The following is a 27,593-nucleotide window of genomic DNA, read 5'->3' on the forward strand; positions in this document are numbered from 1 at the left end:
GACGAAATGGCTCCTCCACACTTCCGGTCATGCGGAAACCGGCAGATTTTGTATTTTTAGTAAGTTTTAGATTATATTCTTCAAAATAAAAAATAAAAAAATCGCGCTCGAGAATGCCGGATTAACGTATTTTTTTTACAAGTTCGCGACCCTATAACTCGGCGGCGTCAAGGACTTATCGTCAGATTAGTTAAATTTAGTCTTTAAACACTAAAATCAACCCCCAATATCTTAATCTGAGGCGCTCGAGTATTTCAGACTATCCATTTTTTTTTACTAATCTGATCGTCTATCCTAGGCGCGCGTCACTACATATAGAGCTAAATACTTTACAAGGTTGTTCTATTAGGTCTAAGGTATCTCTCATATCTTAAACTGCCACGCTCGAGTATTGCCGAAAATTCCCCTATTCGCCTCCCTAACTATCAGTGAAAAGTGTGTCTTCAAACAAAAAAGTGACTTTTTTGTTTGAAGAAACGTCCCATTTGACACTGACATATCTAATCCATATCGTTTCTAGATTTATTAACTAAAGTTCGAATAGGGCAGTAAGTCCTATTACTGTGTCTACTAATAAGGGTTTGTGTATAAATCACGTGAGGTGTTTTCGGCTACTTTTTGACCCCCCTCCCCCTTGGTGATATTTGGTCAGGTTTTTGGCTATCCCCTCCCCCATATAACCTCACATGTATTTTTTCATTTTTTTTCCATCCGACCGGTCAAGGCCACGCTCTCCGAAATTTCATAAAATGGACTCGCTATTTTGAAGTGCGGTGTGAAGATTTTTGTTTAACGAAACCGAGAAAAAGTATCTACTCATGTGGTAGGTATTTTTTCTTAGTTTCATTCACTGTAGAAAAATACTCGTGAGGTCTCCTTATACCCCCCTCCCCCATCGTGATCTGTCGTGATTTTTTCGTGACCGCACCCCCCTCCTCGCGTCTCGCGCCCTCGAGCCTCGCGTGATTTGTGCACAAGCGCTATACTCTGTAATACTCTGTATCTTTAGGTATTTAAATAAAAGTAAACAAAGAATTTGTACATTTTCGGGTAATTAGTTATAACATTTATTGGTTAACCAACCAAATACAAAAGCGCCTGGATCAGTCACTGAACGACCTGACTTTAACCTACATTATTTGATCGTGTAATGTTTTCATCTACCCTCAACTAGCTTAAGGAGCCATTTGAGGGTAGATTTTGTTTACTTTTATTTAAATACCTAAAGATACAGACTTATAAATGGTTCTATTTTACAAAATTATCATAATCATCATTCATCATCATTTCAGCCTATATACGTCCCACTGCTGGGCACAGGCCTCCTCTCATGCGCGAGAGGGCTTGGGCTATAGTCCCCACGCTAGCCCAATGCGGATTGGGGACTTCACATACACCTTTGAATTTCTTCCCAGATGTATGCAGGTTTCCTCACGATGTTTTCCTTCGCCGAAAAGCTAGTGGTAAATATCAAATGATATTTCGTACATAAGTTTCGAAAAACTCATTGGTACGAACCAGGATTTGAACCCGCGACCTCCGGATTGAAAGTCAGACGTCATATCCACTCGGCCACCACTGCTGCTGCTGCAAATTATCATAATAACCTTTCTTATTATGCCACTTTTCTTAACCGGTGACCGCTACCACAAACTAATTTAAATAATACCTTGTGTATTAAAATACTTAGTTAATATTATAAACCTTGAGGCAACCTTGGCAGAACTGTTTTCGTAACTTAACTTCACGGTTACGATATATTTCATAAGTGCTCGTGTAATTTGAATAAATGAAAGTGTATAAATATATTAGATATATACGCCGATGGGTAACTATTATATCAATTACATATATAGGTAGTTATCTTTTTTATTAACTAATTCACACCATTTAATATAGTAATAAAAATCATAACAATCGTAATACACAGGCAAAGGGGTAGATAATACATAGTTATGTTTTGACGAAGGTATATAAACAACATACCTTAATTCAATACCTTTAAGCTTTATTTTTTATATCTGGGAGACCGAGCTTTGCTCGGAAAACATATAAAAACTCAAATATGCGCGTTTTCCCAGAGATAAGACATAACTGGATCGATTTTTCTGAATATATATATAAATAAATATACAAGAATTGCTCGTTTAAAGGTACCTAATATAAGTTTCACAACACAAATCGCTTTAACTGTGTTTTTGCGTGAATGTAACAGTTATTTATACGGGTGTGGCCTGTAATACGAGCAAATAATTAAAACAGATTGTACTCCTCAAACGGTGACACTTTTGTTCAATCACTTTTAAAAATTATAAAGTCTTTAGATTTCCTATTTTTCATACAAAATAAATATTATCTTCAATTGACGCCATTACCATTGTATTTGACGTTGCTTATTGTCACGCCTTAAACTTAACAAAATTCGCAATAGATTGCGTCTTAGAATACACTTCTTAAAAAGTGTCAGATGGCAGTCGCTTTCGTAAAAACTAGTGCCTACGCCAATTCCTGGGATTAGTGGCCAAGCGGACCCCAGAGCCGTGGCAAAAAACACGTGTAGAAGGTCCAAAAAACACGTGTAAACAAATTCGATCTTGACTCACACGTTCCGTAGTCTAACTGGGCCACGACCTTAAGACTAGAGGAGGTCGTACGGACTCTAGACCACTGGCCTTATACCTGCCACATGTGTTTTTATTTATTTGTTTATAATTATACGATATCTATTGGAGTTTAAATATTAATTTGTAACAACCTTGTAACATTTATCAAGTACTGCGGGCGCAGCATGGTTCCATTATTATCGCTTGTCGCCATGCCTGTCACGTTCTAACAAGTATGTAAGTGCGAAAGTGACGGACATAGTGATAGGCGATAAAAATGGAACCATGCTGCGCCCACTAGGCACGATGGTACCTACCTAATTACAGAGGGGTTACAAGTGCGTTGTCGGTATTAAGATGGAGTACGCTCTTTCCTTGCAGGTTTGAAGGTCGTATCGGTCCAGAAATACGCCAGCGATAGTTCGCAGTTAATTAAAAAGCATATCTACATCTGAATATATTGAGAGAGTAAAATAAATACCTACCAATTAATTAAGATCAAAGGATTCGGTTTAGGTTATGAGTTAATACCTAATCCTATTTTTTCAAAGGTTGATTACCAGACATCGTAAATTTTATAGCATTTTCGGTGCAGCGGAGTGTTGTTAACAGAATTGGTATGTATAAACAATTTCAGGTATCGTCTTGGGTCGTCCCATTCATTTTTCGTCAAATTCTTAAATTAGTCCTATTCTGCTTTCGTCACTCATTCTGCATTGAAAGCCACCGACGATTGTGACGAATGTAGAATGAGTGACGAAAGCAGAATAGGACTAATTTAATAACTTGACGTAAAACGAATGGGACGACCCAAGACGATACCCAATTTCAACCCTAATGATTAATTAGCGTTAATTACGTTAATATTAACCTTAATTTACCAATTCACTTGGAATTATCTATACCAATTCGGTTAACACCACTCCGCACTCCGCTGCACCAAAAATGCTTATTATAAAATTTACGATGTCTGTTGATTACATACGTTTTGATTTGCCAAATGACGGATACGATAGAAACAAACGATTATGAACGGCTTGTGAGATTTGACAAACTTATGAACGTGATGCCAAAATAAAATGCCCAATTCGAACAACATGCTCATAAAGATGTCAGACGATAACGATTTCTTCAAAAACGTCACTTTTGACACTGGCAGCACGGTATCGTATCGCTGTGACATCTTATTTAAGCATTGTACGAATTGGGCCGAAACTTTATTTCACATTTATAGCTAAATATGAAGCGTTGGTCCTTGTCTTATTTATATTTGTGTTAGAAACTCCGTCACACCAGAGATAAACGGTATCATAACATTCTAGAATTATACACATTTAATAAATACCATTTAGATAACCGACGAAACATACGAATCCATACTAATATTATAAAGGCGAAAGTGTGTCTGTCTGTCTGTCTGTTATCTCTTCACGCTTAAGCCGCTGAACCGATTTAGTTGAAATTTGGTATAGAGATATGTAGTTTGAGTCCCGGGGAAGGACATAGGATAGTAATAAAATAATTTAAAATAAAATAAAACGTCATTTAACAAGTTCAACAAATTAAGTTAAAAACCCAACTACGGTGGGAATTAGTAATTTTATATATACGATTAAGGTAAACGTACTAGTGCTCGACATGCTAATGCCCAATAAATGACACCTTGCTGTCACCTCTATTGACAATGACTTAAGTTTCAAGATGACATGTACTGGGACCGCGTCGAGCACCAGTACGTTTACCTTATGTCATTCCATAGCTGAGACGAAAGTATTGATAACCTTTACACCTTATAAAACAAAGTCCCCCGCCGCGTCTGTCTGTATATGTTCGCGATAAACTCAAAAACCGCTGAACGGATTTTCATGCGGTTTTCACCCATCAATTCTTGAGGAAGGTTTAGATGTATAATTTGTTAAGATTTTGTGTAACCCGTGCCAAGCCGGGGCGGGTCACTAATTGTGTCGCTTAACTTCAAACTCGGGTAAATCCATTGGACCCTCTCAGCAAATATCTACCCTTATTACCTTTTCTTAATCCCAAAATCGCATAATCTGACAGATGGATTTACCCGAGTTTGAAGTTAAGCGACTCAATTTGAGTAGTTTGTAATACGTCAAACGGTATAGGCGGTAGGCAGTGTCGAAGAATTAGGAATAATATACTTACGCTAGAAAAACAATTCTTCGGCAGTCGGTTACAACTCCTCACACAATGCAATACAATACAATACAATACAAATACTCTTTATTGCACACCTCAATAAAAACAATACATAGAAAATAGCAACAAAAGTAGAGGTGAATAACAGGCGGTCTTATCGCTTTAAGGAATTACTTCAAAAAGAAAAATGATCATCGTATAATGACTTCCATTCACAACAAAGTTCCGTACGTAAAAAATGGAAAATAAAAGAACGCCGAATAATGCTACCGACTTTCACCGGCCTCAAGGAAAGTACTGAGTAAAGTGTGTAAGTGCAACTGCAAACAGTTTACATCTTTGGCTTAAATATTTGCTAAGAAAGCCAGGTTTGCTAATAAGAGGCAAATACTACCTAGTTTTCTATTTTTTATAGAAAGGTAGATAGATTAGAATAGAATGTTTTTTATTCGTAAACACAGACAATAGACTTACCCTCGTAAGACCCACCATAAGTTTTCCTATTTTTGACGTGATAACGTCTTATAAATCGATGAACACCGGTAGCATGCACGAAAGTGTCACGTTGTGGACGGATCTCCATGGTAACGTTGTGGACAAATCACCATGGTAACGTTACGTAATGTAATGGTAATGTTTTCTTATGACGTTATCACGCAAAATTATCGTCTGTAAACCGACTTTACAGACAACCATTTTTTAATTTGAACCTTGTTCTATACAGGGTGGCTAAAAATAAGTGCATTCCCGTTGCCAGGGAGGTTTTGGGAATATACTGAGCAACTTTTACAATGGGACCAACCCCGAAGTCGCGAAAAATAAATTTACCCTCCCATAGAAAATAGACCAGCCAAAATGTATGAAACAGTCAAATTTTTTTTCGCGATTTCGAGTTTGGTGCCATAGTAAAAGTTGCTCAGTGCTAAGTGACGTTTTTGTTTGAAGGAACGTCACACTTGACACTGACATATCTAATCCATATCGTTGCTAGATCTATTAATTGACGTAAGTATCTTAAAGTTCGAATCGTGCTGCCGCAAGTAAGAAATAATCACGGGAGATCATTTACAAACTAGATTTAAGTAAGCTAGTTATTAATTTCGTTTAGTAGTACCACTGTATATATCTTGTATGTAAATAAATGATTATTTTTACAAACTTGTAATGATATAAAAGTATTTAATATTGAACGAACGATTGTGAATACCTACATGGAAAATACAAATGTTTAATACATAAATTTGCAATGGAATATTGAGCATTGTTTCAGAAACGTGGGATACCCTTTGCCTCATGTTACCATCTAATCAGTTTGTCACTGACATAAACGCCGTCGAGAACGTAATTTACTTTCTATACATCTCGCTCGCACTCGCATATTAGTGCGAGCGGGATGGATAGAAAGTAAATTACGTTCTCGACGGCGTTTATGTCAGTGACAAACTGATGGTAACCGTACAGGACTCATCAGCCTCTCGACACTGGCATTGTCTGCATGCCTTCCATGCGTACCTAGGGGGTCATAGGTTTTACTCGTAAGTTAATTAGGGTTCCGTACCCAAAGGGTAAAACGGGACCCTATTACTAAGACTCCGCTGTCCGTTCGTCCGTCCGTCCGTCTGTTACCAGGCTGTATCTCACGAACTGTGACAGTTGAAATTTTCACAGATGATGTATTTCTGTTGCCGCTATAACAACAAATACTAAAAAGTATGGAACCCTCGGTGGGCGAGTCCAACTCGCACTTGTCCGGTTTTTTTTTATTTTAGGTGTATTTTATTTAGGCCAATCAAAATAGATTTTTTCCAGGAATTAATTCCCAGCAAGCTGGAAATCGTCTTAATACCTTCATTTGTCCTAAATTAGTGTAATCCGAGTTTGCTCTATTCCAGGAGTTGTGGAAAAAAGTGGAGGTCTTTTGCTTGTAGTTCACAAACGGTACGTACGACGGAAAATTTGCTCTAATCATGATAAAAATTGACATCTGAGGATTCAAAAAGTACCTTAATATGAATTCTTATTTTGGGATATTTGGGATCACTATACATACATACATCACACATTGTAGTTATAAGTAAAAACTTAACTTTATTTTTAAATACAGTGTGAAATAATAAGGGACAAATACAAAAAACCTTTGGTTTTTAGGCCCGTGGAAATAATGACAAAACAGGTTTTTTATCTACGATTTTTTAAATATTTACAATGTCACGTACACAATGCACGTTTTTATTTTTATTTTACATATAATATACCCTAGACCCAGAAGCAACTGTTTTGTTTTTTAAATTGGAACCCTTAGTTACACAGTAAAAGTTCAAAATAGATTTTGGAATATGTACAAATAATTGTACGCTGGGTCTTAGGAGGATACAGTAAACAAATAGCAGTCATTTTTTTGAGTTAGTGGAATTCAGTTCCTTCCAGTTTCTACCAGTGCAGTCGTGAAACTACGGTATGTAAAAATATCAAACGGAACGCCATAACCATAAAAAAGTAGCTTCATAAAAAAATAAACCAAGCAAAAATAGCGAACGCAATCATTAAATCCAATTTCTAACCTGAATAAAAGTCTTAAATTGCGTAAAACATAACTCAAGGCGATCAACTCAAAAGTTCACTTACCAAATATCGCAATCCATTTAGTTTATCACAATCACACACACTAAGCACGATTATTCTGCGATTAGTCGCATGCGTTAGTCGTATGGTGCGTGTGCGCGCCTCCGCGTTTGTGGTACGACTGAAGAGATTCTAGAGATAATTGCATGACGGTGTTCTAATCACGTCCACGATTATCCGCAAGGTCAAATGTAGATTTGCCTGTACCTATCGATCAGATTTACGGATAGAAAAAAAAAATGTCTACTGTTTGCTGTTGCGGGGACTTTGATTTTGCTACTTTTTTGGGTTAGGGTAACCGTGGGTACGGACTCAAAGGTTAAAAATGGGACCTTATTAAGTACTAAGACTCCACTGTCTGTCTGTCACCATGCTGTATCTCATGAACCGTGATAGCTAGACAGTTGGAATTTTCATACATGATGTAGTATTTCTGTTCAACAAATACTAAAAAGTACGGAATCCTCGGTGGGCGAGTCCGACTCGCACTTGTCCAGTTTTTAGATTAGTCAAATGTCAGATGAGATCCTTGCCCTTTAACATTTGTGTGATATTGCATATGGTGATATTGATATTTTTGTATTGTATTGTATAATTTGTATCATCAAACTGTGTCTTAGTGGGAAAAGCTTTACGTAAGGCCTATAACGAAATCGACAATAAGACATTCATCATCATCATCATCATTTCAGCCTATATACGTCCCACTGCTGGGCACAGGCCTCCTCTCATGCGCGAGAGGGCTTGGGCTATAGTCCCCACGCTAGCCCAATGCGGATTGGGGACTTCACATACACCTTTGAATTTCTTCGCAGATGTATGCAGGTTTCCTCACGATGTTTTCCTTCACCGAAAAGCTAATGGTAAATATCAAATGATATTTCGTACATAAGTTCCGAAAAAAACTCATTGGTACGAGCCAGGATTTGAACCCGCGACCTCCGGATTGAAAGTCGGACGACATATCCACTCGGCCACCACCGTTAATAATAATAAGACATTATTTCTCTCATTATTTTGAAATAAGTAGATTTTGGTAGATTTAGATTAAAATTTAATTATCTTTGTATGGCGAGAAACTAGACAGGCACGGTACAAAATTAAATGCTAAGCTATCTAGACTGGAACCTAGTTATAAAATTCAAAACACCGTTGCACCTCATCAGTCATTGTCATTATCATTACCACAATTTCAAAGTCATAATTTGAGGTCTATGATGGTTGCGTTTTTATCATCGTTGTTGTCTCCTTATAACAAGTACCTACCTATGTAAGTGCGAGAAGCGTGATACGATAGACAAAAAGAGTGCAACCGTCATATCAATTGCTGTGGTTAAATTTATTGGTACCTTACCTAGGTATGTAAGCATCGGTAAAAAAATATAAGTGAAGTTAAGTGTAAAAATATGGGTGCACACCATAATAAATATGTCATAAGTAAATAATAATATTAACGACGGGATTTTAAAATACAAGTGATATTTTTCGCACCGGTCGCGAATATTAATATTCTAAAAAGATCATTGATATTCTATTGCAAGGGTGACTAAAACGCCGCCTGCCTGCAATACGACCACATCTCAAAATTTATGATTAATGGAAATTCAATCTTAATTAAAAATAATAAAGTTAAGTTTCGTTTAACAATTTTGGTGCCCAAGTCCCGTATTGTAGACACAAAACGAAGTTTCTTTACAGGTTCACTATTATTTTGGCAATTAATACCTCTTCTTCCGATAGATATATCGACTCGGAATAAATAAAAATATATTTATTTACAAACACAAAAAAACACAACGAATTGCAAGTACCTACAATAAAAAAATCAGGTAGAAATTACAAATATATGTGCAGTAAAATGGATCAGAATCAGAATTATTTTATTTGCTAGAATACTTAAAATAACATGTAGATGGATGGAATATTTGTGCGGAAAAAGCCGATAGGAAAAAGCTTTATGTCTGCGCAATAAGAGCGAAAAAGCCGTCGACGCGCTGGCAGGCGCCGGCCGATGCGAGCCGAGCCGAACGACCAAAGGTAATTAATGCCATTATTAGATTTATTAGTGTCATGAGGACAGCACGAAAAAAGATAAGATAAGGTTAAAGTTCTATTAAATAAAATAGATATGAAAGCCGCAAATTCCAGAACTCTAATGACTATGTCGATTAAAATAGCTTCGAGTCAAGTGTGATAGATAAATGTTATATTATACATTTTATACAATTAAATATATAAAGAAGAACCGCTGGTGGCCTAGCGGTAAGAGCGTGCGACTTGCAAATCTTGCAATCGCGGGTTCAATCCCCGGCTCGTACCAATGAGTTTTTTGGAACTTATGTACCTACGAAATATCATTTGATATTTACCAGTCGCTTTTCGGTGAAGGAAAACATCGGACTAATCCCAATAAGGCCTAGTTTACCCTCCGGGTTGGTAGGTCATATGGCATCAGTCGCTTTCGTAAAAACTAGTGCCCACGCCAATTCTTCGGATTAGTTGCCAAGCGGATTGCCATAAAAAAACCCTAACCTAACCTATCTATAGGATAACCTTACGAAAATCCTGAAAAGATAACGGTTTCAGAAATAGGATAAATATGGAACTGTTTAAAGCATTAAACGTTAACGCTATTTCAATTGTTTTAAACGATTTTTTTTCTCAGTGATGTCAAACACAGGGACCCCGTCTGGCAAGTGACTTGACTTAGAGGTTACATAGAAGATTCTAGCTTAACGACAAGAGAGGCCATAGTTCAACATTTTGTCGTCAATTGATAGGTAGGTACCTACGTGTAAAAACCGAAAGAAAAACCTGAACACTTAGAAGATTTATGAATATAGTTAAAACTTAATTTACTACACGTACTTTTAGTACGACATTATGGTGAATTATCGTGTGACACTTTGGAAAGGGCCACAAGGAAAAAGAAAACCTGGCAGACCAACCACAAGATGGGTCGATGACGTCACCGACACCATACCGCACAAATGGCAAGAGGTAGCGCAGGACCGCTCAGGATGGCGGAGGCTGGGGGAGGCCTTTACTCGCGAAGAGGTCCACCAATCATAGCGATAGATAGTAATTAAGTTTTTTTATTTTTTATTATAATATCAATAATTAGATATGTTAGCTATAGACGTGCGCGCCGCCGCGGCGCGTCGCCGCCATAAGGAGACAGCGCGCCGCCGCCGCCGCCGGTACCTAGTCTAAAATTCGCGCCGAGACATAACCCGCAAGAGGGTACAAATTTAAAATCAATGGATATAAAGCACGTGCAACGTGCCTACCTTTAGCGTTCCGACTGTTCCGTTTTTTTTTAATTCATTGCTTGATTTATTTTAACCCTTAAATCGATAACGTCACCTATACTGGACATCCCAAAAAAAAAATTCTGCACCACATATAGCATAGCGTTACTTTCCCCTGGTAGCGTACTTACACTACCAGGAAACTACGACTACTACTACTTGAATGATATACTGTGTTATTTTTAAGTAAGTAAGAAAATATTGGGAACCAGTGTGAACATAATCTTTTTGTCAAAGTCCTACAGAACGCAGAACTTGCAAGGAAGCATCCGACGGACTGACATTTTCCCTTTATTTCATTTTTTTTATATGACAGTATTAAGCAGCGTTAAAACGTGTAATAGGTTACTAACTGGTCTGTTTTTTACGTGGCAATATGATTTACATAAAACTGTTTTGTGTTTATGGGTAAAAACAAGTGTAAAAGGTGTAATGTCCATTATTTTGCCCGTTGTCGATTAAACGGCACTTTTGCTAAGTCCAATATGTTGGACTAGATTAAAAAAATATATTTTTATGTTTTTTTTTTCCTGTGGATGTGGTGTATGTATGAGTGTGTGTGGATTTGTTTTCATCAAGAGACAGACCCGATTTCATTTGAGAAATTTATTACGAAAATTTAGATAAAAATGCATGCATTATTGTAAAAACCATTGCTCAGATGTGACTGCTTCCTAGGATACCCCGCTAAGTTAGATTTAATGTGAAATAAATTACGTCAATGACTGGTAAAATTTTACCACCTACGAGATATGAAGTTATTGCAAAAATATAAAAATAATAGGTTTCACTTACTTACTTAAATTCATTACATAAGTTGACATTATCAGTAAGTGTATTTCTAATTAAAAAATGCAATTATTCTATATTTATTTAAAAAAATATGAACTGGAATAAAAAACCGTTATACACATACAGTAGGTAGGTACTCTATACTCGGCGTGTCCAAAATACTGGACGTATTCTCATTACGCGGCATATCTTTTTTTTTACACCGATCATAGCAACGTCCAACATACTTGACATATGTTTTTTTCAACATTATAATTAGTTTTTTTTTTCATGATTTTTTTTCTACAATAAACCAAAAAAACGATGTAACACAGTTTTTTTTGAGATTTTTTCCCTTGTTGATTTAGAGTTAATCTTGGTTTTTCATTATACGTATATTGAAAAGTTGAAAATCCCACGCCGCCGGCGTTACGCCGCCGCCGTGGATTTTTTCGTGGCGCGCCGCCGCCCGATTTTTTTCTACCGGCGCGCACGTCTAGTTAGCTATAATATTATTATTTTTTAAGTATTATTCGTATTGTGTGGAATTAAAGGCTTTTTTATTTTTATTTATTATTTTATTATTATCGTGTTACAACGATTAATTAGATATTTAAGCCATCTAACATTGACAGATCTGTCATTAGGTACTCTAAGCGCATTGAAATACTTATACGAAAAGCTGTCACTGCCCTTATGATCCTTGTTTTTAGGGTACCGTACCCAAAGGGTATAAACGGGACCCTATTACTAAGACTCCACTGTCCACCTGTCTGTCACCAGGCTGTATCTCATGAACCGTGATAGCTTGACGGTTGAAATTTTAACAGCTGATTTATGTTGCCGCTATAACATCAAATACATACAAAAAAGTACAGAACCGTCGGTGCGCGAGTCCGACTCGCACTTGTCCGCTTTTTTTTAAAACAACGTCTAATCACGGTTTTCGTGAGAGACTAGGTACAGTAATGGAGTTCTTCAAATTAAGTAGTGGACAAGTTTTGAAAGGGTTGACAACGCGCATGTAACACCCCTGCAGGCTACGGTGACCGGTCATGCAGTGGGCGGGCCTTAGGATTGTTTTCTATAATTGAATAGAATTTAATTAGCACGTAGTAAAAGCAATGGTGGCTATATCGATTGTTCCAGAAGACATGACAATGGGGCCGCAGGTGCTCGATCCCACAACATGGCCCTTTCACATGGATAACCTATAACCAATGTAATGGCACAGTGTAAAAAGTAACAGTGGTCCGACGCCCTTTGACGTGTACTACAATAGCTACAAACAATGGCGATGACAGCGATGTATGCAGCTCGGGTGCGCGCGACTGGCAAAAAATGTGACCAGTTTTTTTTGTATTTCTAAAATTACACAAAATATGACGTTATTGACGTTAATAACATCTTATCCTTAATAACTGTATAACTGGATTTAAAAAGTGCATTTTTAGGGTTCCGTACCCAAAGGGTAAAAACGGGACCCTATTTACTAAGACTCCACTGTCCGTCTGTCCGTTCGTCTGTCTGTCACAAGGCTGTATCCCATGAACCGTGATAGCTAGTTTTTGCCGTTTTTTGCGTGATGGTACGGAACCCTACGTGCGCGAGTCCGACTCGCACTTGGCCGGTTTTTTAGGCTTTAGGCTAGGATTTTCTAGTAGAATATTCGAGCAACACTGGCTTCCGTAGACTTCAAAGTGTCATTCTCATACCAAAAGGGCTATAAATAGCTTCAATTTGAAATCAGCCTTATCGACAACCGAAAATGTTGTGCCTTTTGGTTGAAAACGTCACAGTATTTAGGGGTTAAGCGGCAAGGTCTAAACGACCGGTTTAAGGTGGAGTTCTGACGCACGATTGCAGGAAGTTTCCATGTATATATGTTTGTAAATATAAGTATTATGTAGGTGCTTTAGTGGGAGCTTGGTTTGGTTGTGACGTATTTTTATAAAAAATGAAATCAATAGAATAGTAACAAGTCTTTGAAATCGGACATTCCTGACTTTGGCTAAGTATTAATTATTTTATACTCATAATTATATTAACGGGAGACACGTAGCGACATCTAGTATCAGATACTTTATGACGGGACCGACGTACCAAGTCAAATAGGGTATTAGACTACTAGTCAAATCAGTTCCTTTTTTCGAACTGTCAAAACGATTTTGCTACTATGGAATTTATATGAATCACTAGCATGTGACGTCACAATCAAATTACCTACTTTTTATAGTTTTATACGGGTTTTAAAATAGATATTGTGTCAAAAAATAACTGCTGCCTACGTTTCTCTATTAATCTTCTGGTGCTTTATTTCATGCATGGTGTAAAATAATTTATTTTAAATACAGTCAAATACCCTATTATAAAATGAAACTCAAACCAAAAATCTCTCGGTTGCTTAAGTTATTTTTTTTAATGATATTGGAGGCTAACGAGGAGACGTATCACATTATGGTAAGCAATAACCGTCGCTCCTGGACACCCGCAGTACCAGAGGGGTTGTATTGTAAGTGCTAAGATGAATATTTTGTGACCCTATTACTAAGACTCCGCTGTCCGTCCGTCCGTCCGTCTGTCTGTCACCAGGCTGTATCTCACGAACCGTGATAGTTGAAATTTTCACAGATGATGTATTTCTGTTGCCGCTATAACAACAAATACTAAAAACAGAATAAAATAAAGATTTAAGTGGGGCTCCCATACAACAAACGTGATTTTTGCTCGAAGTTAAGCAACGTCGGGCGGGGTCAGTACTTGGATGGGTGACCGTTTTTGTAGATAATGGTACGGAACCCTTCGTTTGCGGTCCGACTCGCACTTGGCCGGTTTTATTAGCATAGGAAGAAGATGAGATCTATATCGATGAGATCTCTAACTGATATGTCTTTTGATAGAAAAACGCTTTTTAAAAATCAGTAACTATTACCAAAGACATATGTAACTTCGTATAAGACGAATAAAGTCTAAGGAAAAAACGTGCCTCGGAATTCAAGTAAAAGTCATTCTCGAATAGATGCCGCACACACCTTTAGCCTATCCTCGGCTAGATGGCGTACCGACACCGTTTCATATTTAACAATTTTAACACCTAGATATCAGTGAATGAACATGGATCAAAATGATATAAAAATAATAAAATCATTTATCCATATATATACATTTTTTGATAACTTTATACGTTTTCATTTTGAGTTTTAGTTGTGTGTCGATAGATGGCAGTAAATTTACAGTGACTACAAAATTTACAATGACAGGACCCCTCTATACTATCTATTCTTTTTGCTATTACTTATGAAAGCAGAAGAATATAAATGATCGTATTAGATTCGTATTTGTTACATATTTTCCTTGACTTATTTTTAAAACGTGTTTTTCAATTAAAAGACACATCAAGATTGTTTACCTTTTTTCTAATACTAAAAAAAACGAACTATAAGATCATTGAAACACTGATGTGCTTAATATAGCTTCAATTTAAAATCAACCTTATCGATAACCTAGAATGTCGTACCTTTAGATTGAAAACGTCACATTCAGTTAGAGTCCATAGGGGTCATCCATTAATTACGTCACACGTTTAGGGGGAGGGAGGGGGTCAAGAAAATGTGACATATTGTGACATGGGGGAGGGGGGAGACACAAACTTTGTGACGTCACTTTAACTTCATCAGTAACCGAAATTTTTTTTTTTAATTATTTTATTCGCTGTACTTACATTTAAATAACAAGTTTTTAAAACGATAATCGTTTTTATTCTTTTAATTTTCTTTCCTAAGCAGTTTTGGGTTATAAAATTACTAATATTTATATCGTCAAAAATATTTTGATAAAATATTAATAATACTTAGGTACTTACTTAATTCGATTTGGCGATTTAGTAGAAAAAATGTGACGTCACACTAGGGGGGAGGGGTTTGCCAAATGTGACCAAATGTGACAAGGGGGGGGGAGGGGTCAAAAAACCTAGAAATTCGTGTGACGTAATTAATGGATGACCCCATAGTAACTAAATGTTGTCCATAGTATGGACGATCCTGTAAATAGTACCGATATCGATCAAGCTCCGGCCAGGCGTGGCTCACTCCGCGATTTCGTCGCTTTGCTACAGGTAGCTAAAAGTACATCCGTTCCACACCAATTTTGGTGGCTAGCCATAAGCCGCGCGTAGCGCTGTCGCCATCTAGCGGCCATACCTGTCCTGATCGTAACAGACGCGTTTTGTTAGAGAGTGAGTCTCTGCACCTAGTACTATTATTTATTCTGTGCTCCGGCACAACGTTCAACACTTATCGATATCAGGGGTGCCATTCCAGTACGGTTACCATCAGTTTTTCACTGACATAAACGCCGTCGAGAACGTAATTTACTTTCTATACATCTCGCTCGCACTCACATATTAGTGCAAACGGGACGTATAGAAAGTAAATTACGTTCTCGACGGCGTTTATGTCAGTGACAAACTGATGGTAACCGTACAGTCGTCTTTAAACGCAGACGGGTCAAGGGCACCAACAAATCAGTTGTGTTGTCAGATTACAGTTTGTTATCACCAGCGACGGAATAGGGTAATTGCGTCAGTTTATCGTCCACTGTCAGTTTCCGCCCACTTGACGGATTGGCAAATAATACATTTAATTTTTAATTTGCTACTTGCGAATAATTAATATAATATTAATTTTTATGTAGATAGATAAATTGTTTAGGATTGCAATAAGTCCAAATTTGTGCAGCGATGAAGGTTTATATTCAAATTTCGTCAAGTGGACGAAAACTATATAGAGCCGGACGAAAACTAGCGCAATGACCCTATACAGGTCGACCGTAAAACCAACGCTAAGACTACAAAAGAACAGCTGATGGGCTACAAGATTAAGCAAATTTAAACTTAATGAAAATAGTGAATAGAATCAGGCGTTACTTTGCGGAAATCCATACTAATTAAAACCAAAATATTACTTTGCTAATCCGCGAAAAGATAACGTGCTAGTCAATCAGTGCTAACCCGTTATACTTACTTGCGTATTTTTACATGCAATTAATATTAATAATATAATTAATATTATAATTTATTCTTTTGGTGGTGGTTTGTTATATTTATTTGCGTATTTATTTTTGCGGTGGGAGGGTGGGAATATTAATTGCATGTAAAAATACGCAAGTAAGTATAACGGGTTAGCACTGATTGACTAGCACGTTATCTTTTCGCGGATTAGCAAAGTAATATTTTGGTTTTAATTAATGAAAATGTTATAGTTTTTGAGATATCGGCACTTTATAACCAGGATTCTTATAAAAGTGCCGATAACTCTAAAACTATGAGATTTTCATTAAGGGTATTTTCATTTGCTTAATCTTGTAGCCCATCAGCTAATGTGAATTATGTTCTGTGCGGTTATAGAAATATATAATATATATTTCTGTATATGTATTATAGAATAAATTCTGTATATTATAGAAAACATATTATATATAAAACACTCACTTATACTAAGTTCTTCATTCGTCTGTTCCGCGTTAGTCTGAAACAAAAAAAAAATTAAACGTCAATGACAAAATTAGTGATAGATAAGTACATAATAGGCGTAAGACGTAATATTTTTTGACAAACAAAATTTTTTATAACATTAATATATCGCTTACTCAACAGATCAGAAATAATACCCAAACTCCGAACATGCCCACGCCTAATATACGTCCTGGATGCAATACTAATAAATATAACCTGTTTGAGAAGGTCGAGGAGAAAATTCACGATGGTGACCTTAAGGGTGCAACTCGGTTACTCTTCTCCAACGACACTATGGCACCTGATACACCCGAAACCGCGGCCGCTCTACAGTCCAAACACCCGCCAGGCCCTTCCACCCCTATTTTCGTGGACCCTCCATCTGACCCTTCGGCATGTCTCCAAGCCACTGACAAAGACATTTTAGCAGCTCTGCTATCGTTCCCAAAAGGGTCTGCATCCGGCCTAGACGGCATTTCCCCTCAGCATCTGATTGACCTCACCAATTATGGCAGCGGTGTAACTGGTGAGCACCTTGTCTCCAGCATTACAAAATTAATCAATCTTATGCTGATGGGAGATGTGTGTCAAGAGGTGACGTCGGTAATTTATGGGGCGAACCTCATTGCCCTCTCAAAAAAAGACGGTGGCGTACGCCCTATCGCCGTAGGGTCGACTTTACGGCGATTAGCGGCCAAAGTGTGTGTCCGGCTAACACGCAAAAAACTACAAAATCTTTTTGAACCTATTCAGGTTGGCTTCGGCACACGCGGTGGCTGCGAGGCGGCGGTCCATGCCGTACGCACCTTCGTACAAAGCGACGCATGTGAGGTACTTTTAAAATTAGACGTACAGAACGCCTTTAATTCAGTGAATAGAGACACCCTGCTGAACGAAATTAAAATGACGGTTCCGGAAATTTATAACTTTTTACTACAGTGTTATCACTGTCCATCCAAATTAATGCACAAAAACAATGAGATCCTTTCGGCAGTGGGTTGTCAGCAGGGTGATCCCCTCGGTCCAGCCATATTTAGTTTGACAATTAATTCAATAATTCACAGTCTAAATTCCAAATTAAACGTGTGGTACCTTGACGATGGGACTCTAGGTGGCGATTCACAGACTGTCTTAGCAGATTTAATACAAATTAAAAATAAGTTTAAAGATATTGGGTTGGAATTAAATTTCAATAAATGTGAATTATATATTTCCGACAATGTAGATTCTTCTTCGGCATCCCAAATTATTCAAAGTTTTAATAACATCGCGCCATCCATCAAAAATATATCTAAAGACAGTCTACATCTTCTCGGAGCACCCATCTTCAATGAAGCCATCCCTCCCCTTCTGAGTAAATCTATTTCAAAATTTAGTGACTATTCGGACCGCCTTCTCAAAATTAGCAGTCATTCTGCACTGTTTATTCTAAAATTTTGTTTACTCATTCCAAAATTCACCTACCTGCTCCGCTGTTGTCCTATCTGGAAATACCCCCATCTACTCCGACCTCTTGACCTACTTTTAAAATCCCAAATTGAATCAATTTTGAACATCCGATTTAGCGAGCAGGCATGGACTCAAGCCACCTTACCGATAAGGTATGGTGGCTTGGGTACCCGTAAAATTTCAAGTGTTGCTTTGCCAGCATTCTTGGCCTCAATTCATAGCACCTCCGATCTCGCAGGTAATATTCTCAAAGCCTCTCCGGCTACAAACTGCGAGATCGCGTGCCTAGTTGAGGCGTCGAATGCTTGGCTAGCTGGACCGAGTCAAAATTTTCCGTCTCGACCGAAGATACAAAGGGCCTGGGATAACATAGCTTCAGTCTCTACTCTAAACTCACTTCTGGACACCGCGACAGGCAGGGATCGAGCGAGGCTTCTGGCTTCATCTAGGCCAGAGTCGGGTCAGTGGCTACACGCGTACCCCTCGCCTAACACCGGCACCTTTATAGACCCAGGGACGCTACGCATAGCCGCTGGTCTCCGGCTAGGTGTTGCTGTCTGCGCCGACCACAACTGCGCTTCATGTGGATCTGAAGTGGATAGCCTCGGTCACCACGGGCTCGCCTGCTCTTCGGGCGCCGGCCGCCTGTCCCGCCATTCCGCCCTCAATGACATCCTGAGAAGGGCGCTCGTCAGTGCCGGCGTTCCCGCCGCCCTGGAGCCCCAAATAGTGCGGAACGACGGTAAGCGCCCTGACGGGATGTCATTGATTCCCTGGAAGATGGGTCGTGCGTTGGTATGGGACGCCACTTGCGCTGACACGGTAGCGGCGTCCTACGTCCCATCGACCAGCAGGCGTGCTGGCGCGGCGGCGGACACTCGGGAGCGTCAAAAGGTAGCTAAATACAGCTGTCTCGGCGCTCAATACGAATTCGTCGCATTTGGCGTCGAGACGCTTGGTTCGTGGGGCAGAGGTGCACAGATGCTCCATAAGGCGCTCGGGAAACGGCTGAGGGAGGCAACGGGCGACCCCCGCGCGGGCAGCTTTCTCGCGCAGAGAATTGCCATCGCAATCCAGCGCGGGAACGCTGCCTGCGTGTTGGGCACCCTCCCGAGGGCACCAAATTTTGATAGGTATTTTTAATTTTTAGTTTTAGTTAATTTAATTGTAGTTAGTTTTAGTTTTATATTCGTGTTTATGTCTTTTAGTAATTTATATTAATAAATTTCATTGTCTCTCAAATTTTTTATGATATAAGAGGCAAACAATTACCGGGTTACGAGTGCGTTGCCGCCATTTAAGATGGGAGTACGCTCTTTAAAGGTATAACTGTCACATGAATCTTATGTTTAGATATTTGAAAGTTTGTTCCAAGTAGGTAAGATATTTGGAAGTGTTTATGCAAACACGGCTGAATAGAATTCCGTTAAATTGTCAACGAAAAGGACGTAGAAAAAAACCGGACAAGTGCGAGTGCAGACTCGCCCACCGAGGGTTTCGTACTTTTTAGTAATTGTTACAGCCTGGTGACCAGGGGCGTATTTACCCTAGGGCCATCCGGGCCATGGCCCGGGGCGCCAATCCGCCAAGGGCGGCGTATGTGGGCGTATGCCCTTTTTTTTCTTCCTTGACTTTAGGGCGCCGAAACTTATTGGCCCGGGGCGCCAAATTTCAAAATACGCCCCTGCTGGTGACTGACAGACGGACAGACGGCCAGTGGAGTCTTAGTAATAGGGTCCCGTTTTTACCCTTTGGGTACGGAACCCTAATAAGAGTGTCCAAAACTTCCATACATTTATCGTTCCTTAAAATGGTAACGGAATAGAAATAAAAATCTTGTGACACTTTTTATCCTATCAGGTAGGACCTATCTGGATAAAATAGCATAAAATTTCCCATATAAAAAAAATGCAGGGTTAAATTTTAAATTAATTGTGACCTGAAATAGATGTCATACATTAAAGAAAAAACGACGAATCCCTCCAGTGGCCTTTTGTAAATATCCTATAATAGAGTTAGACCAAGATAAGTATGCAACGATTTTGATAACACACGCAGTGCAAGTGTTATTTATTACAATTCCATGAAATTATGACGTATAAATAACACTTGCACTGCGGTGCCATCAAAATCATTGCAGACTTGTCTTGGCCCAACTCTATTTATTTATTATTTTAACCCGTCGCTGCAATCGGGTAAATAGATGAATTGCATTTGAAGACGAAGGCGCAGCGCACGGGCCGGTTAGATAACCCGCAGAAAGTAAGAGTGTTTCGTTTCATAACCGTCTAACAGGCTAGTGCTGCGCCACGGCTGACTATATCGATGTCGGCAAATCATATCGTCGCTTTGGGAAAAAACTTGTACTATATACACTGGTTTAAACTTTCACGATTTTTACACATTATTAAAGTGTAAAACGGGACGGTAAGTAAATCTTAAAACTTGAATACGCGATTAAGTCCCGTTTTACAATTTAATAAACTTGTACTATACTGTAAACTTGAGAAACAGGCTTGTTTGCGTAATAAAGACTTGATTGAGTTGCGGGCGTGCAATTAATATTTCCCGTCTTCGACTTAAAGTTTATTTTAGTTAAGTGTTTGGCTTCATACTTTCTGTCATGTGTTCAAACAGCTGTCAATTTATTCTTTGGGATATAATCATATTGTAAAATTATGAAATAATTTATGATACACTACTGTATATCCTCAGTATCCAATATTTTCATGGACTTTCGTTGGGTATAAGAAAGTTAAAAATAAAACAACGACGTACATTAGTGCGTTATCGCCTAGTTTTGGATTAAGAGTTATAATTAAGCCGACTTTTTAAACAGATGTGTAATTGTGTACAAAATACAAAGTATTCAGTAAATCACGCGTTAATAAAGTAATAAAAAGTTTAAATTTATTTGTATTTAACACTCGTAAAACAATAAATGAGAAGTCATTAACAAGCTTATATCAGTTATATCATAAAATACTTGATTTATTTAAAAGATTATCCTTCGGTACATACTAACATTATCTACAACACGTATGTATAATTGATTACATTAAAAACCGGAACAACGATAACCTTCGTAACTACGCAATTTTAATGTGCGAAACTTATCAAATCTACTTGTTTTAAATTTCAAGGTAATAGGTAAGTATCAAGATTAATCGATTTCATAAAAATCATATATGTACAGACATATTCCGCATTGATCAAATCAGGCTGAATTCATGTTGCGTAGTTTCTAATCTTCTTCGTAGTATTTTTTTTTTAAAAGAAGCTTTAAACGCATTAGTCAGTATGTACTCTGTTATAAATTTAAATTCTCTTAAAATAAAGGCTACGATTTTACGAAGAAAAAAAACATTTCTACTATTATGTCAATTTTCTGTCCAGTTATCTAGACTATGTTACAAAATTCAACATGTGTCACCATTTCTACAATGTAGGTAAAGTATTGTGTTATCGTCGTTATCGATAGCTATCACATCACTAGCTCAGACGGAACGAAAGCACGGCTATATGGGCTCGCGACCTCTGAGACAATGACTCTTAGCTCTGTGTCAGTATTATGCAACACAAATAGTGCAGTTATTTATTTGGCATCTTTATCGATATTTTTCACTTTTAGGGTTCTTTACACGAAGGACAATTTCACGCCAAGGAAAATAAACACATTACAGATGTAGTGCATAATAGTTTTCCATCGTATTTTCTCGGAAACGTTCGGATTTGTCGTGCTACTTCAGTCAACCTCAGTACTTTTTGTACCGAGACTGAAATAGAGACTAAAGAGACACGTTCATACGTTTTCGTGAAAATACGATGGAAAAGAATTATGCACTCATCATTGACCACAGAAACTTGACAGATGATTGTTGCAGCGACAGTTTATTAAGAAGAGGTCTGTGCGCCGTCGGAGATCGGAGGTGCGGCGCACCTTTTCCTATGGCTGTAAAGTCCAATCGCAGCACGACACTTCCTGTCACAAAGATCGCAGATCTGTATTAAAAACCTAACTTATGGTGCCCCCGGCAGCGAGGCCGGGCAAAAGCTGCCGGTGGTCAGGGCCGCAGAGAGAGGTACCGACGTACTACATATACGCGCCATTTCCGAGATTACCGCCTTCTGATCTAACCCTTGATCTGATTATTAATTATTATAACTACTGCTGGCTGTAGGTACTACTCGTATTTCCTGTAGGTTGCCTAACCGGGCCAGTTCCTTGGTTGCAACACTTCGTAACTAGTTGCGATACTTCCGCTCCTTGGTTGGCTTGGTTGGTTGGCTATAGTAAAGCCAACCTAAAAACTGAACGCCTCTAAGACAAAGATCTTTTTCACCTCAGCAGCTCGAACAAGGGTACTTTGCTTTTTAAAAACAGTGAGCAAAATGCGATTTTGCTCACTGAGTCATTTTGTCTCACTCAGTGAGCAAAATCGCATTTTGCTCACTTAGTGAGACAAACTTACATTTAAGTTACCTTTATAGTCAAATGTCATTTCAACATGCGGGGTCTAATACAAGTTCGATATACTGGGGTTCTATTATCTCTGTCCCTCTAGGTATGTTCTCACTGCTTAGGGTGAAAAAAATTGTGTACTACACGAGATCAAAGTTATTTACATCTCGTGCGCTTTTGAATCCCTTACTACGCTCAAGATTCTAAATTAGATTTGTCATAAACTTAGCAAGAGAAATATCTGTTTTTTTCCGATATAATAAAGTTTTTTTTAATAAAACAATGATGGTGGCAAACAGGAATACGGCCCGCCCGATGGTAAGCGGTAACCGTAGCCCATGGATGCCTGTGACGTCAGCAACAGTGATGTTTTACAATTGTCGCACCTGTCGCCGTGGTGAAATTGGAGCCTGGACACTCGCAAGTCATACCGGTCCGGATATACCGTAGGCGACAGTTCATTCCACAGTTTCGCTGTGTTGCAGGTAGGGTTACCAGATGTCAAGAATTTTCCTGACATGACAGGAATTTTGGCCGTTTGTCAGGAATGCGGCCGGAATACGAAAATGTCAGAAATTTCAGTGAATGAACAGACTTTTCTATTATGTATGCACCTAAAAAGGTACTTACATTATTTAAAGGAGATCGTCGATTTTGGGCCCGGAGAAAAACCATCACGTATATGGTACAGACTATTACAGTAATTATATACGCATTTTATTACTGAAAAATATATAATATTGAGTAAAAATTAAATGGGAATTAGAAATACATAATTAAAAGACATTATATTATTCATTTCCGTAAATCAATGTATAATATTATCAAAAGCCTTGCCGTCGTCAACATCTTTATTAGCATTGACATAACGCTCAACTTCACACAAACCGTGCATTAAACTATATGGTGGGTAGCCATAAGTCATAGGCGTCATAGCTGACATAAGTGCGTTTCGATACTATTCAAAATATAAGTAGTGTCATTTATTATTTATTTAATATATACCTACTTTTACATTCCAAATAGACTATAAAATGCCTAAAATAAGTACTTAAGAAATATAATAATTAGACTTTATATTTAGTTACATAGTTTGGAGATTTAAACGACTTCAAAATATGACGATATCATGCTACTTTTATAAGTCTTATAACGAAACGCAACCATTTTTATCAAAGTGTCAAATATTTTCAAGTAACGCCAACCTTAAATAAACCTTATTTCATTGAAAGAAGATTTAAAATGGTCAGATGTCAATCTGTTTACTCTGCGTAGAAGTAAAAATGAACTTCCGAACAAGATCAAAATATAACTTTTTATTGAATGAGGAAACGATTTCAGTTTCATTAACATGTCAGAATTTCTCTATTTTCTTTTAAAAAGCCATAACACTTTTACAGAATAGTGTGAGTATACGCTTTTGTATTTAAAAGTTTTTCTTGTCATGTTCAAGTTTTTATTGCAGTATTTCTCATAATTCCCGTTATATTTCGTGGTTCTGTTTTTATCATCATACTTTAGCAATTATAACGATTAATTTCCTATATATATTACATGTATACGTTCAATTTGCTAGTGGGCCCAAACAACCTAAGAAAATCGACGATCTCCTTTATATACTTAAATCCAAAACAAAATCATATTTAAACAATGTATGTATCAAGCAACCATAGATAGAGACGCTTACGGTTAGCCCCCCCGTTACCGATATGAGCGTCAGGAAAAATATTCGCTAATCAGGAATTTCGTCAGAAAATCTTATATTTACCCTATACTTGCAGGAAGTTTCTGGGGAAACGCACAGTTGAGGGCTGCCTACCATCTAAGTGGTAATGGGACTTTACTGTCCTTTTTAATTTTATCTGCTATGGAGGTATACAATTTGATAATTAATCTCTTATCCTCCATTTCATAAATAGACGATTTCACGGAATATCGTTCGAAGCGAAAGGCTGAACACACAGACTCAAAACCAGTAAAAAAATTAAAAGTTGAAATGCAAAACGACAAGGCTGGGTGAAGGTTGGTCGGTCAACTTATTGCCAAATATTTGGTTATCAACATATCAATTTTGAGTTTTGAGTTATTGACACTGTGTGCGCGACTGTGGCGTCCGCTTGGTGGCTTTTGGACATCAGGTATTTGACATTGATAGATTTTATTTGGCGATCTTGAGGGCTTTCTCTAGTCACTTCATCGATTTGAAATTGAAATTCAAAACCTGATTTGTTGACTTTCGCTCGATAGAAAAAGAAATCAAACATACCAGTAGGTCAACCATTTCCGCACAAAAGTTATGAATATGAAAATTGCTGTCAAAAATGCGGAAAAAATTAAAATTCACAACATGTTATCCGCGATGTCGGGCACGCACAGCCATCTCGATCACGCTTACGCCCAGTGAGAGATGAACCTGAACCCACGGGGACTTAAATACATTATTCAAGCCACAGAAGAACATATTTCACACACCAGCCTAAACCGAAAAATTCACCTGATATATAGCTCTAGGTACTACGTAGCGGACTAGACCTAGGTACAGTCACCATCAAATATATCGGAGCGGCCAAGGTACTCATAAATATCTGAACGTGCCTCTGTTGTCAAGGCGTTAGAGTGTGTGTTCTGATAATTTTGAGCACCTTGGCCGCTCTGATATATCTGATAGCGTACCTAAAGTTTTATAAAGCTAGTCACGTCTCAATACTCTCAATTGTCATCTTTATTGCGCAAAGCACGCAAAATGGCACTCGCAAATTTGACTAGAATATAAATATAGTTTTTTTGGAGATGATAATTTGATAACACGAGAACAGCCCTGTAACCTACTTTTGGAACACGTTAATGATGGCCTTCATATGATAAGAAGTACGTGGCATTAATATTTTTGGACATGAGAAAGTTTTTCTGGCGATATAACCAAAGATACATATATCTAAATAAGTAAACATGTTAAGGCCATTCACACATCGATTTAACGATTTTTTAAGTAGTTATAACTATATTAATAATAAAAAAAGTAAAAAACAGATTAGATTAAATAATAGTACCTGCCTCAGCCTGCAATTGCTTCAATAAGATCGAAGGATTAATACTTTTTAAGATACTTTTACAAGCTTCTGTTCATCATCATGATCATCAGCCTACTCACGTCCACTACTGGACATAGGCCTCTCCTATTAATAACTGAGCTAAGCTTCTGTTAAACCGATAATACCTCAGTTACAACAGTTTAGACAGTAGAGTGTAGAGGATCAAAATTAACATAACATATCACAAGACATAATCAAAGAAATACATCGATTAAGCCTTAGTTAATTTTCATCCTCACCAAAGTTGTAGAGAGTCGAAAGAGGTCGTCGACACCGTTGTGAAACTTGCTAGGTGACCCTATATAGACTTAGGCTAGGCACGCCGCGGTCTAGACATTCTTGCGGTTATTCGCAATTTAACTAAGATATATTTTTTAAACTCATCTAAGGTGAAAATCGGGTTGATCTTCTTTATGTTTTTTTGATTTATGGTCGGGCTGGTAGCCTGGTCTCAGATCCAGAGGCTCAACAAATACACACATGCGACTTATGCGGCAAGAAGTGCTGTGCAGCGATAGGTTTGTATACCTAGCCATAGGCGGCGTTGCAACAATCATCCGTCAGGGATGCAGTGGCTATTGATGACTTCTTTATGATATAGAAGGCAAACGCCTGCCGCTGGCGTACTGTCGACGCCGAGCTGCGGGCAGCTGGACTGAGTTGGAGGGACGCGGAGCGCGAGGCATAGGACAGGAGCGGATGGCGACGTCTCACGAAGCCCCTTTGTACCAATGGGCTACCAGGACGACAACAACTCGCAACACTAGAGGGGTTCGCAACAACAGTCCGGAAGTATCTACCGCAGGTGACAGTTCATTCTACAGTTTAGCTGTACGAGGCAGGAAGTTTCTAGAGAATCGCACAGTTGAGGAGTGCCAGCCATCTAAGTGGCGAGGAAATGTTATACTTAATTTTAAAGTAAGATGATTGTGATTGTGAGAAGCGCTGATGGCCTAGCGGTAAAGCGTGCGACTTTCAATCCGGAGGTCGCGGGTTCACACCCCGGCTCGTACCATTGAGTTTTTCGGAACTTATGTACGAAATATCATTTGATATTTACCAGTCGCTTTTCGGTGAAGGAAAACATCGTGAGGAAACTGGACTAATCCCAATAAGGCCTAGTTTACCCTCTGGGTTAGAAGGTCAGATGGCAGGCGCTTTCGTAAAAACTAGTGCCTACGCTAATTCCGGGGATTATTTATCAAGCGGACCCCAGGCTCCCATGAGCCGTGGCAAAATGCCGGGACAACGCGAGGAAGTTGATGAAAGTAAGATGGTTGTGATCTTCTCAATTTTTGATAAGTTTAACATGAGTCTATGTCAGAGAACTTTATTATTACATACACATTTGAGGAACACAATCTGATTAGACCTAAACACTAATAAAACACGGTACCTAATGACCGGTCCCGTAGAATCTAGGTTATACAGACATTGCCCAAGCCCTTTCGGTGTCGATTGCAAAAGTCTAGCTTTCAATCTCAAGACCTTTGCGAATATTTTATAAGCTCACGTTCTCTTTTTGCCATATTTGGATATTAAGTATTTTCCTAACATTAAAATAAACCTACTTAAAAATTAAACAACAATAGAAAAAATAAATGTATG

General features: G+C 38.3%; 1 protein-coding gene across 2 annotated transcripts in view; it reads right to left on the reverse strand.

The window, feature by feature from the left end:
- Window positions 1–27,593, reverse strand: part of LOC134801459 (ATP-binding cassette sub-family D member 1) — a 116,097-nt gene that overhangs the window by 38,814 nt on the left and 49,690 nt on the right. Inside the window, exon 2 of one of the 2 annotated variants that reach the window (XM_063774052.1) lies at window positions 16,959–16,995. The gene's annotated coding sequence lies outside the window, so the exon portion shown is untranslated. Of the gene's footprint in view, window positions 1–7,391; window positions 7,505–16,958; window positions 16,996–27,593 lie in introns of those variants that run through there. The other variant, XM_063774051.1, reaches the window with a different exon arrangement.

The sequence above is a fragment of the Cydia splendana genome, chromosome 22, assembly GCF_910591565.1.
Source record: "Cydia splendana chromosome 22, ilCydSple1.2, whole genome shotgun sequence".
Taxonomy (NCBI): domain Eukaryota; kingdom Metazoa; phylum Arthropoda; class Insecta; order Lepidoptera; family Tortricidae; genus Cydia; species Cydia splendana.